At 37.5% G+C, this 14,333-nt stretch overlaps 1 protein-coding gene across 12 annotated transcripts in view; it reads right to left on the bottom strand.

Moving 5' to 3' along the window:
• Positions 1-14,333, bottom strand: part of setd5 (SET domain containing 5) — a 215,040-nt gene that overhangs the window by 191,546 nt on the left and 9,161 nt on the right. Inside the window, exon 1 of one of the 12 annotated variants that reach the window (XM_059944764.1) lies at positions 5,107-5,123. The exons of the other annotated variants lie outside the window; for them this stretch is intronic. The gene's annotated coding sequence lies outside the window, so the exon portion shown is untranslated. Of the gene's footprint in view, positions 1-5,106; positions 5,124-14,333 lie in introns of those variants that run through there. 12 annotated transcript variants of the gene reach the window in all.

Below are 14,333 nucleotides of genomic sequence, written 5' to 3'. Positions count from 1 at the left end.
GCCCGTTAGTTGCAGCCCACAGCCCCAGTTCAGTGCAGAAACAAGTAAACTTTGTGGAGCAGCCAGCTGAATGGGCCTACCCCTCGACTCCAGCCCTAACATCCTGTCCTTTTTAATATGGGCTGCGTTTAGATCCTCCAACCCTCAAGTTGTTCTTTACTCTCGGATCTGGGCTCCACCTCGTCTCTGCCTCACCCCAGTTTTGCTCCAAGTCCACTCCTGCAATGGCCATACATTGGCTCATTCCAAGCTCTCTGGCCCGGACCCTGCTGTTTCCATTTGGCCTGACACGCCACGCTACAATCATCCTGCACCTTCAAGACTTCAGTTCACAGCGGTAAAATACCAGGTCACAAAGTGTGTTCAAAAGTTCAACTATGCCAGGGAAGTTACAGGTTATTATTTGCAGTGATCATTTACCAGAAAATGTGTGATTAATAAAGTATTTTGTTGTTTTCTTTGTTTTATTTGCCACCAGCAAGTAGTTGCTTAAACTTCACCAGTGTCACCTTAAACTGGAAGTGCACCTTGCAGAAGGTAAAATTTTTAGTGTTACAAGTTGAACCATTTACAACACATTACCCAACCTCAAATCTGCTCTTTGCCTTATAAGTAATATTTGACTGGAAGTGTTCAGCCTTTGGTCAATGATAACCTCCATAATAATTAGATACTTTTTGACCACCAGCAATAGCAAATATGTCTTTCATCAATCATACTAAATGGAATTTAGTCAAATCCATTAATCAAGTATAACGTGATAGATTCCTTTAAGAATAAACAATATATCTGAAATCTGTACCCATCAAATTAAAATAAACTGGAATTTGGTTTATTAAGAGATACATTGGAATTGAGAAAAAACTTGTAGACAATACTGATCAAACATTCCTGAACTGGTAAGCTAGATTATTTGTCTACAAATGCTGCTTGACATTTTATGATATATATAGGATCAAGATAAGTTGGTTACAGAATTATGCAATATGATAGCTATTTATCCCATGTACTAACTTTGAAATCATACAATCTACATAAATCATACATAACTTTGAGTGCTATCAACTCTTCCCTTTTGCTAATAAAATATACTTCAGTACATAAATAGGTTCTGTATCATAATCAAGCGAGGAATTCTATATCATCTTAGTGGAAGGCTAGCTTCAATTTGAAGCATACAGTTGGCCTTGATATATCAACCAGCGATATATCAACTTCAAGGATAGTTATTTTGCAATAATGATCATTATTATGTCTGTGGCTGCTATTTGAAAAGTGTGAAATGTGATTAGGTATATTTAGAAAGTGAAAAGCCTCTACAATGTTATGGGTGAGATTGCAGAGTGCTGAGCTTCTTAATACTTCAGTACCAGGAAATATACCCATCTTTAAGACAATTTTAGTTCCAATTTGAGATTTAACTGATATCAGATCATTCTCCACTACAGCAAAAATTCCAATATGTTGCTATACTGTGTGCAGAAATGCTGATCATTTGGCATTTGACTCACCTGGGTTCCCTTTAAATGCACTGGAGTGCCAATTCCCACAGTCCTTTCAAACTCACTAGAACCCTGCTTCCTCCCTCCTTATAAACTCAGAGATCACATTCTCTTATGCTTTATCAACTCACAGCTGCACTGTTCTCTCTGTCCCCCATAAGCTACCAAGTTCACTGGAAAATTTATTGTCCTCCTGTGAAGCATCTTTAAAATGAATTAAAAGTACGCTGGTCTATTAGTAGCAACATTATGCAATAGCCCAGAAATTTTGCTATTACAGCTGTAAAAATCAAGAGTGCCAGTTTTTTGGAGTTTTACTGTATATTTCATCTTTCATCACCTTGTGGGCTTCATTTAATCTTCAACATTAACAAGTATCAAGATCAACAGTAGTTTATTCCACTAATTTATGAGTTCAAAAAATAAGCAACTCCATGAAACATGCAAGAGTGATTGCCCAGTGGTTCATCTATATAATTAAAAAATAAGAAATAGAATTAGAAATAAGCATGCCTATTCTGCTATTTGATAAAATGGTGACCTCAAACTCTAGTGGTTATAATGTGGTCATACAGGTAACAGCCTGGGGTGCTGTATGTTTCCTTTCTCTCCCTCAATGAATTTGAGCAGATTATTGAGCCTGACCTTTCAATAAGAGCAACAGCGTCTGTTTGCCGTTTTCTATGCTCTGTATTGGTTTATTATTGTCACATGTACCACCCAAGATACAGTGAAAAGCTTGTCTCGCATATTGTTTATACAATATGTGTGTTGAGCTGTTATACAAGGTGTAACAGTAGTAGGGCAAAAGCTACCGCAAAAGTGCAGTGCAGGTAAACGATAAAGTGCATGATCAAAACAAGGTAAACTAAGGCCAAAAGTCCATTTTATCATACAAGAGGTCCGTTCAAGAATCTGATAACAGTGAGAATCAGAAGTAGTACTTGAGCCTGGTGGTACATGCTTTCAGCCTTTTCTTTATTCTGAATTATGGGCACTGAGGCTTTTTGCTTAAATGGGCAGGGCAGCAGAGAGAATTTTGATGCTTGCTGCTGCTCGCGCAGGGGAGTGGGGTGTGGGGGCCTTGGGTTCTATCATTTCTCTGTTCATTTTTGGGGGTTCTTCTGTTTTTCATGGATGTCTGTAAAGACAAATACTTCAGGTTGTATACTGTATGCATTCTCTGATAATAAACTGAAACACTGATGGGAGAGGAAGCATAAAAAAAATGTCCAGTATGAGGAGGGTCTTGATTATGCCAGCTGCTTTAATAATGCCTTTTCGTAGTGATTCTATTAGCAATCATTACTGTAAACAATTTTTCTGCATCCACTAAGGTAGCACTGTATATTAGATCTTATGTTCTGGTATCCCCAGTCATATTCATGATGAAAAAAGCCATGATTTGTACTTCATTCACAAGTGAAATGCAGCAATTATTAATTGATTATAAAATCAAGTATAGAAAGTACTCTTATATTACAAATATTTCATTAGCTTTGACAAATCTAGAGTAAATTAAGAGGTATCACAGCACACCTCAGCAAACCACAATGAACTATCTCAAAACTTAACAAACCAAAGATTAGCTCAATAATTGTTTCCAGGGATGGAAGTCATCTTAAACTCAGAAAAAAATATGTATGGTGATTAATCAACACATTTCTTTCACTAATTACAACATTATTAAGGGTGGATTTAGAATATGGGGAACAACTTTAAGGTTTCATATGATTTACCTGTCTTTTCTGTCCTTGAAATTTCTACAGCCCCAAGGAGAGAGAACATGCATTCACATTCCCCCGCCCCCCCCCCCCCCCCATACATTTTATCTAGGCTTCTACATCTAAGCTATTTTGATGTGCAGCTAATATCAGAGCTAAAAACGCTTTCAGGGATTTAACATTCCATATTATTTCACTGATAATTAAAAAGATTTCCCAAGTCATGAACTTTTAAAAAAATATTGTTCATGGACTTATTAACATACAAAATGACTGCCTGGGCATTGATGACGTATTTGAATCTTCACTGGCCAAAGGTGAGGTGCCAGATGACTAGTGACAGCAAATGAGATGCCTTAATTCAAAATGGGCAGCAGAGGCAAGCTAGTTAATCTTATGAAGGTGGTAGGGATATTTCTGAAAAATAAATCAGAGAGGCAGGATTAATCTGCAAGTGATTGATCAGGGATAGTCAATATAATTTGTTCATGAAAGGTCCTATCTGACTAATTTAAGATTTTTCAAGATATATTAATGGCAGCAGTGCAGTTCACATGGCTTACATGGATTTCACTGAAGTCTTTGACAAGGCCCTTCTTGGAAAGCTGGTCCAAAAGGTTACAACCCATGAGATAACTTTATGAATTGAATATATAACAATGTTATTACTAAATATGAATATAGAAGATATGATTAGCAAGTTTGCAGATGACATGGAAAATGATGATGCTGTTCACATTGAAGAAAGAGGGTAGTCACAGGCTGAGTGATACCAATCAGCTGTTAAATTGGGCAGAACAATGACATATGGAAATGAATTCTTTACGTGTGAGGTAATCATTTATGGAGGTTCAAATTAGAGCAGCATGTATCCCATGAATTATTATTGTGAAACAAAAAGAGAGATTGTTGTACAAGTTCAAAGATCCTTTAAGGTGGTAGTACAGAGGGATAGGGTAGTGAAGTCATGAATGATTCTCATCTTCATTAACTCAGCGAAGTATGCAAGTTCAAAGTCTCAGTAGAACTTTATTTAACATTAGTTAAGCCACAACTTTGTTTGCCAAACTCTTAGAAAGAAATGATTGCAGTGGAGAAGATGTAAAGAAAATTCACCAGGATGATGCTTGGTTTGAATATTTCACTAATGAATACACACCAGGTAGGTGGGCTTGCTTTCCTTGGAGTGGAGGAGATACCTGATAAAAATATACAAAATTATAAGGTGTAGATAGATAAGATCGTAAAACAAATATGTCATGACTGCGGTGCCCAAGGCCAAAGAGCATTGGTTAAAGTTGGAGTAAGAGGCTCAGAAGGGATCCAAGGAAAATGTATTTTCCATTCAGAGCATGGTTGCAATCTAAAATGCATTGCTTGTGAAAGCAGGTGAGGCAGATATTCACACAACCTTTAAAAAAAACATCTGGATAAGTACTGAATTGCCAAGGTATAGTAGGCTGTGGAGCACATGCTGGTAAATGGGATTAATATAGATAGTAACTTTATTGTTGGCACAGAAGGACCAATTTCTGCAGTATATGACGCTATGACTCTGATTCCACCCAAGGTGCCTAACTGAGGAACAGTGCATGCTCGTTTCAGACTAGCTCATGACACAGTCATTAGATGAATGAACAATGCACAGTGCAAAGCATCTCGTATTAGATATGTTGCTTTCTTCTCCACTGTGTTGTTTAACAATCCTGCATAACACAAGGTGGTTAAATGCAGCACACAATTCTAGCACAGCATAGACTTAATGATGAAATCACATTCCCAGTTCAAACAGATTTGATCCACTTAAATGTGTGATTCTGCAGGACATACAGTATGACCAACTTTTCCAAATTCCTTTGATTTCCTTTTTCTCAACTTACCAGTATGAGGAGTGGCAATAGATCCTATGGAGAACAGAGTCTGAAAGATATGTGATGTTTAAAAGTTAAGAATGAAAAATGGCCTTAAGGACAAATGTAATCCACATTACATGTCTCTGAATTGTGCCCATTATCTAAAGATGGTGGGTTATGTCCATTACATGTTCCTGTACTCAAACATGCTATTTTAACAAAAATACAATTATTTGTTGAGTCTCTATTCATCATATAATAACTGAATCTAAGTAAATATCACTTTTGTTCATCTTGCATTAAATATTTTTATTGTATTGCTAACCATATAAAGGCTTCTCAGTATGTGAGAACCATGATCAGTTAATTACATCTCTTTTCTCTCCACCTCAAATATGTACATTTTATTAAGAATTTAATTCAATTTGTTTGGTTATCAATTGATGGGATCGAAATACTGAACTCCGCTCAATCCCATGCCTTCAATGTCATTCTCAGGGAAATATTTAGGATTTGAAGTTGAACACAAAAGGGGGCAAATCTTATGTTTATGAAAAGGAAGCCTCAGAATGTGACCAGCTGGAAACAGGCCAGTCTTTAAACTTAAAGAACACTATTCTTCTTGATTGTTAACATTAATGTTATTGTTCAGACCATCTTTAAATCCATTAAAAATTTCTCCACTATTGCACGTTTTGCTCCCATTCAAAACTGCTGAAAATTATCAATCTTGTGTAGGCATTTAAGTGAAAACCAGGTTATAGCCTACATAAAGGAAATTCTCCTAAGGTAAACTGTGTGGAATTTGAAAACTATTCAGTGAATGCAGGAAATAAAGCATAATTGATGTACAATACATACACATTTTATGACAAAATTTTGAATTTGAATTGCAAATGTATGATGCTGGATTGACAATGAAAAAAGGCTCACTGATATTAATTACAACAGACCGCATTCATGTCCCTGGTAACTCGAAATCACTATCACTGTATGCTCATAGTTTTTTGCTTGGTATATTTCAATTCCAGAAGGAGGAATTATTAACAGATTAATCAATGTAAATATTGGCCAGGCCAATATTTAAACCTATTTGCCACTTACTACCAAAAGCACTGTTTTCATTAATTTTCTAGCCGAAGGCACACCCCATCCTGTTTGCCACACATTCTATTGTAATGTAGATTGAATAATACATTTTAAAGGGAGGATGTTTACAAAATTTGGAGACAAATATTCACTGAAACAAAAATGTTAGTTCAGTAGTATTCCAAATAAAATTCTGTACGGATTCCACCAAAACAGCCTGGTACAAGTATAAAATCAAACATTTCTAATTTAATATATTCAATGACTTATCTTGTCACATTTTACACCAAATTAATATGCAACAAGTGATCATTAAAATAGTAATCCCAAACTACAGGATTTAGGATGTAGGAGTATTCATGCACAAAGAGGGTGTGGCACTGTGAAAAAGGGAAGGTGTAAAATCAAACTTGGCACAGTAAAGAAACAAATTGCTCAGAACACAAATGTAGCTGCAGAAAGGATCGATTCTGAAGAATGACATGCTGAGAGGTGAGAAAGAAAAAGCTATATTTTCTCCAGCTTACAACATAAAGATTTAAGGCTGTTTGTCGAGTAGGTCTCTTTTGCATTAGACATGTACACTAGACTACTGTTCACTGACTACAGCTTTGCCTTTAATAATATAATTCCAAGAGAACTCATAGCAGAACTCCTGGACCTGAGAGACAATATCTCCCTGTACAACTGGATCGTCTACTTCTTGACCAACAGGCGACAATCAGTAAGGACAGGCAGCAACCTATTCATGATTATGATGTTCTACGAGACTGCTTCCTCAGTCCCCTAGCCTATTTCCTATACACACATGCCAGATTCTGCACTAATTCCATTGCAAGTTTGCAGATGAAATTGCCATAGTGGGCTGAATCTTGAATTGGAGTACAAAAAAGAGGTGCAGAGCTTATGATTCATGACAACCTTTCCCTTAATGACCACAAAACAAGAGAGCTGGTCACTGACTTCAGGGAAGGAGTGGTGCACATGCTCCAAGTTCCTAGGAGTGAACAGCCTGTCTTGATCCAACCACAGGCATTACAGCCAAGAAAGCTCACCAACATCTCTACTTTCTCAGGAGGTGAAATAAAATTGCTATGTCTCCATTGACCCTTATCAATGCATTGTAGAAAGCATTCTCTCTAGATGCATCATGGCTTGGTGCAACAACTGGTCCACCTGTGACTGCAAGAAACTGCAGGTTTGTGGAAACAGCAGGCACATCACAGAAACCAGTCTCCCCTCTTTGGATTCTATCTTCTCATTGTGTCAGTAAAGTAGCCAGCATAATCAAAGACCCACCCACCATGCATATTATCTCTTCTCCCTCTTCCATTGAGCAGAACATAAAAAAAGCCTAAAAACATGTAACACCAGACTCTAGGTCAGCATCTACCCCAGTTTTCCAAGAAGTGAAGATGGAATTTTGAACTCAATTTACCTTGTACCTCATCTACCTACACTGTACTTCCCATGTAGCTATTTATTCTGCATTTTGATATTGTCTTACTTTGTACCGCCTCAATGCACTGTATAATGAATTGATCATATGAACAGTATAAAAACAAGCTTTTCCCCAAACCACAGTAAATAACAATAAACCTAAAGTTCCAAGTAAATTTATCAAAGTACATTATGTCACCATAAACAACCCTGAGATTCATTTTCTCATGGGCATACTCAATAAATTGAAAAACCACAATAGAATCACTGAAAGACTCCACCTAACATGGCTAACAACTAATGTAGAAAAGACAACTGTGCAAATGCAAAAGAAAGAAGTAATTATAATAAACAATAAATATCAAGAACATGAGATGAAGAATTATTGAAAGTGAGTCCATAGGTTGTGGGAACAGTTTAAAGATGGGACAAGTGAAGTTGAGTGAAATTATCCCCTTTGATTCAGTAGCTTGGTAATTGAGGGGTAGTAACTGCTCCTGAAGTTGGTGGTGTGAGTCCTGATGGCAGCAGTGAGAAGAATTCATGACCAAGTGATGGGGGTCCCTGATGATGGATGCTGCTGTCCTGTAATAATGCTCCGAGTAGATGTGCCCAATGGAATGGTGGACTTTACTCATGATGGACTAGGCAGCAAACATCACTTTTTGTAGGATGTTCTGTTGAAGGGCATTGGTGTTTCCATAGCAGGAATCAATATACTCTCCACCACACATCTATAGAAGTTTGTCAGTTTTAGATCCCATGCCGAACCTTCGCAGACGTCTAAGAAAGGAGAGGTGTTACCGTGCTTTCTTTATAATGGGACTTGTGTCCTGGACTCAGGACAGATTAGTAATCAGCTACTTAGTCTTGCTGACATTGAGGAAGGGGTAGTTGTTTTGACACCACTCAGCTAGATTTTCAATCTTCCTCCTATAAGCTGATCTGTTACATCTCTGATTCGGCCAACAAGAGGTTTGCTGATGACACCACTGACAGTTGCATTTACCATCTCTTCAATGTTGACACCCCAGTAGACTTCAAAACAAATTAAACAATTTAGCCAATTCTTATCATCAGCCAACTTATTATTATTCTTTAATTATTTATGGTTTTATATTGCTATATTTCTATACTATTCTTGGTTGGTGAGGCTATAACAAAACCCAATTTCCCTCGGGATCAATAAAGTATATCTGTCTGTCAATTAAAGAAAAATAAGATAAAATTTTAAGATTTCCCCTTGACTATATAGAGTGCACAATCTGTACATGCTCAACTCTGAGGACTTATAATTATAAGTTATAATTGCAGCAGAAATCCAGTAGCCAGTCCATTGACAATTTAGCAAAGTAAATCCTAGTGACATTAAGCTAAGTGCTCCTGGTAGTTGGTCACAATCTCCAAACATGGCAGTACATACTACTGGGATGGGTCCTCAAAATGGCAATTAACATGCACTAGAAATAGAAACACTGAAAAGTTTTATAGCTCTATCAGTCATTTCAATATATTTACCTAAATATGTACTTTGCACTGCATTAACCACGGAGAATGGACACAAATATTAAACATTCAATTCAATAATATGATTTGTTCCTGAACATTTTACCTAATGTTGTTCTGATTAAGGCCAAAGCCCTTTCACATTTACTAATCTTCAGCCTTTTCTGAGACAAGAAAGTCAACTGATCCAATGTCCACAATAAACATGAATCTTTACTCATTTCAAATATTATAAGATAAGCAAGATCAAGCCTGCATCATCTTTTCATCAACATAGCTCTAAGTTAGACTCTGGGCAATATTTGCATTGTACTTGTTCCTTTTCCTCTCCAATATAATGTGATTATAACTGAATCAATAGTAATAGGATCAGAATAAAAACTAACTAAAAATCAACAATTAACTAGAAAATAGAGCAGAAAATGTAAATGTTGAATAAAGAGAAACTCAGAAATTAGAATAATGAATCACTTGTTACAGTAAATAGTCTCATCAATCTTCAATTTTTCCTCACTTTTCATTGTGGGTTACCTGTTATTATTAACAAATGAAAACAAGTTGCCTCTGATTACTGCAACTCCTTGGCTGTGGAAACAAACAACAAATAATAGCAAATATGACAAGGGAATTCAAACTCAATAGAATGCTCCCTTGCAGAAAATTCATTACGTAAGAACTGGGAAATCACGATACAACTGTACAAAATATTGGTTAGGCCACTTCTGGAATATTGTCTACAGTTCAGATTACACCACAGGAAGAATTTGCAGAGGATATTCAGCAAAATTGCCTGGATTTTGGCACAATCAGATTCCAAACTGGCTTGGTCATAGAAGAGAGAATAGTGACAGAGAGTAGTGGTGTTCCACAAGGATCAGTGCTGGGAGGTCTGATTGTACACACACACTTTTTTTCTAATATATATTTTGGAGGACCGTGTGCAATTCTAGTTGTTGAATTACAGGAATGATACGGAGGGTGCAGAAAAGATGTATTTTGATTGGGGAGTATATCTTAATAAAGATTGAATCATTTTACTGTTGGAGCATAGGGGGCCAAAAGTAAACCAGCTAGAAGCACATAAAATTTATGAAAGCTATACATAAGGCAAATTGTAAGTCTTTTCCCCCAGTGAGGAAATGACACTGACTAGACAGCATATATTTAAAGTGAGAGGGGAAGAGTGTGAAGCAGATTTATAACAATTTTTTTTAAATATGGAAAGGGTAGTAGGTGCTTGGAACATGATGCCAAAAGCAGATACAATTGTGAAGAAACATTTAGACAGACACAAACAGGTAAGCAATAGGATATGGATCTAGTGCATGCAAATAGGATTAGTTTAGACTGGCTTCGAGGCCAGCTCAAAGGGTCGGTTTAAAGCTGTAATGACTCTATGACTCTTTCAATATGGAATTAACTTTACTGTGGTTTAACATACTGCAAAAAATATATGTATAGCCTCTATAACTCAGTACAGAACTATATTAAGAAAAGGCATCCTTTGGTGATATGTCCTTCAGCTAAGGAAACACAATCAAATTGACAACTGTCTCCAAGGACCTATACTAGAGGGATAAACAATAGTCTACAAGAGAGAGGAGTCAGCAGATGCTGGAATCAGGAGCAACAATTAGCTGGAGGAACTCGGCAGGTCAAGCAGTGTCTGCAGTGGAAAGTAATGATTAACGTTTCAGATTGAAACCGTGCATCAGGATACAGCCAGTATTAAGGGGGGGCAGAGAGAGAGAGGGAGGAGGGGGAGAGAGGGGGGGAGAGAGGGGGGGAGAGAGGGGGGGGGAGAGAGAGAGAGAGAGAGAGAGAGAGAGAGAGAGAGAGAGAGAGAGAGAGAGAGAGAGAGGCAAGACCCATGGAAACCACAGGAGCAGTGGAAAAGAATCTCATAGAACTCCTAGAGAGGAGTAAAACTTTCTCTATGACAGCATTTGTTGACAATCCTACAGCTCCCTTTCACAATCTTGTTTTATTAAAAAAATTGACTAATAATAAACTTGGTTAATGATTTGTGTCTGTAAAATTTTGAACAGTATTATTGCCCAAATTCGAAGTCTATCTGAAAATATTCACACTATGGGTGAATTATTTACTGGATGAAGAATTCCACTCAGTTAACAATCACTGAAAAACTACAGCATAATATTTACATTGTACAATTTCTTCAGCTTTTCTGTTCACAAAAGTCATCTCTCATTCTGCACAACTAGATATCTATGATATTGAACTTGTTTGTTAATTAACAGAATCCAAGCATCATTGCCAGGGGCAACATTTATTAATTATGAGAAGCAATGAACCACTTTCTTGAATGACAGACATTAGTACACCTTGTGCTGTTAAGAATGAAATTCCAGGATTGACTGCAGCTATGTGAGGCAATGGCAATTATTTCCAAGTCAGCGTGAATGTAGGAGAACCTTTAGATCATGTTTCCAGGTGCCTGTTAGTTCGTGATGGTAACAAGAGGGCACCATAGTAGCGTAACAGTTAGCATGATGCTATTACACCTTGGTATATCCCAGAGTTCAATTCCAGCATTGTTCTATAAGGAGTCTCTGTGCATCCTCCCTTTGGAATGTGTTGGTTTTCTCCAGCTCCTCCAGTTTCCTTCCACAATCCATACACATTCCCAGTAGGTTAAATAGTCATTGTAAATTGTCCCCAGAGTAGGTTAGGGTTGTTGGATTTCTCAGGGGTTGCCAGGGCTCGAAGGGCCAGAAGGGCTGACTCCATACTATATCACTAAATAAAGCTTAGAGACTGCTGTCGGAGTAGCTCAGATAAATAACTGCAAAGTACTTTGTAGACACTGCAACCATGTTGCTAAAGGTTATAATCAAATGTGCGACTTTGCCCTGAAGAATGTCAAGTTTCATGCATTTGTTGGTACTGAATTCAGCAAGACAAGTGCAAAATATTCCATCACATTCCTGAATTGTAATTTGTAGATGATGTTTAAGTTTTGGCTGTCATTTGTTGGATACCCAGCTTCTAATGCATTACTTGTGGCCAATGCATCTGTTGGCTGCCCAGCTCAGTTTCATTGAGGTTAATGATAGCATTCTCAATGACGACATTAATATCTGATGTAAAAAGTGATTCTCTCTTGATGCAAATAGATATTACCAGGCATTTTTGTGCTATAAATGCTAGTTGTTTTTTCACAGCCCAACCCCGAATATCAACTAGGTTTTGATGCAAGCAGGAAAGAAAACGCTGAGTTAGGAACAGAAATGAACATCTTGCCATTGTTGACAAGCATCTGAACTTCAAACCTCATGATAGAAATAAAGTCTTTGAAGCAGCATCCTAACGTGGTTTAGCCTTAAAAAAAAGCACCCTGGGTAACTCTCACAGATGTGTCCAGTCAGTAGGATAACTGACCTTCAACAACCACGATCAATCAGTCTGCAAGATATGACTGCAACCAATGGATCACTTTACACCTAATGCCCCAAAGATTTCAATTTACCACTCATCTCACTCCTCAAATTCAGCTGTTTGAACCAAGTCTGTGATGAATTCTGGAACTGAGTTTTAGCAGCAAGACTCAAAATGAATCACTAGTGATATCATTGATAATGTCTGTACGGTATCACTGTTATTGCTTTGTTCCATTTATCAGAAGAGATTTGTATAGTCTGCCCCCTGATAAACTGACTCCCACATACAGCAACATCCACAATGTTAACATACGAAGTTTGTTAAATTCTAATTGGGAAACATTCTTCTAAAAGGCAAGTCCTTTCATTAAGATGACGAACTAAAACTTGAGTTTGCTTATAAACTGTGCGAGACAGCCACTATTGATGAAAAATCTGTCTCCTGTAGCCAGTTGCAATGTACTGAGATTAAAAGGTAGGTCCTTGAGGATGCTACTTAATCTCATCCAAATGTCTAGCTTTAATAAATCAATCAGATTTACTTTCAGGCTCAATAAAATCTGTGTATAACAGCTTGTGCACCCACTTCTGGGAGACCCTTTTCTAAAATCTATTCCTTGCTCACAGAAAGGAGATGATGAAAACAAGCAGACCTTCACGAACAACTTCGTACACCTTTACCCTCAAAATTTTTTTGACAACCCATTTAAAAAAAATGACCATTCTCCCTTTTAAAGATTTTAAAGATAAACAGAACATTTCAAATATATTCTATGTTCCTTTTCCTTCCCTGCATCATCAAATCCTGGCACTCCACAGGGGTGTGTGCTTAGCCTACTACTCTACTCTCTCTACACCCATGACTATTAGGCATAGCTCAAATGCCACCTATAAAATTGCTGATGATACAACCACTGTTGGCAGAATTTCAGATGGGGACAAAAGGCAGTACAGGAGCAAGATATACCAGTTAATAACAGTGTCACAGGAACAAACTTGCACTCAACGTCAGCAAGACCAAAGAGCTCACTGTGAATTTTAGGAAGGATAGGACAAGGGATCAAAAGTGGAAAGAGTGAGCAATTTCACGTTCCTGGTTGTCAACATCTCTGAGGAACTAACCTGGATGCAACACGAGTGAATCTGCAGATACTGGAAATAAATAAAAACACAAAATGCTGGCAAAACTCAGCAGGCCAGACAACATCCATGGGAGGAGGTAGTGACGAGGTTTCGGGCCAAAACCCTTCATCAGGAGACATGCAACATTGATGCAGCTATAAAGGCAGCAAAACAGTGACTATATTTCATTAGGAATTTGAGGAGATTTGGTTTGTACTGTGGAGAGAATTCTGACTGGATGCATCACCGTCTGGTAAGATCAAAGTAAGTTGGAGAAACTTGTAATATTTGTCAGCTTCATCATGGGTACCAGTTTCCACAATATCCAAGACATCTTCAAGGAGTGGTGCCTTAGGAAGGCAACACCCATCATTAAGGAACCCCCACCACCCAGGACATGCCATGTTACTGTTGGGAAAGAGGTATGAAAACCTGAGGGCACACTGTCAGCGATTCAGGAACACCACTGCCATACCATTCCTAAACAGACATTGAACCCACGAACACTACCTTGCTACTTTTTTTTTTGCACTACATATTTCAACTAACTCCATTTTTCCTCTATGTTTATCATGTATTGCATTACACTGTTGCCATAAAAGCTAACAAATTTCAAAACATATACCTGTGATATTAAATCTGATTCAATGGCCACATCCTAATATCACACTGAATTCATTTTCTCTTAAAACGATT

This window comes from Hypanus sabinus, chromosome 19, assembly GCF_030144855.1.
Source record: "Hypanus sabinus isolate sHypSab1 chromosome 19, sHypSab1.hap1, whole genome shotgun sequence".
In the NCBI taxonomy this organism is placed as follows: domain Eukaryota; kingdom Metazoa; phylum Chordata; class Chondrichthyes; order Myliobatiformes; family Dasyatidae; genus Hypanus; species Hypanus sabinus.
This window is presented reverse-complemented; position numbering and strand designations above follow the sequence as displayed.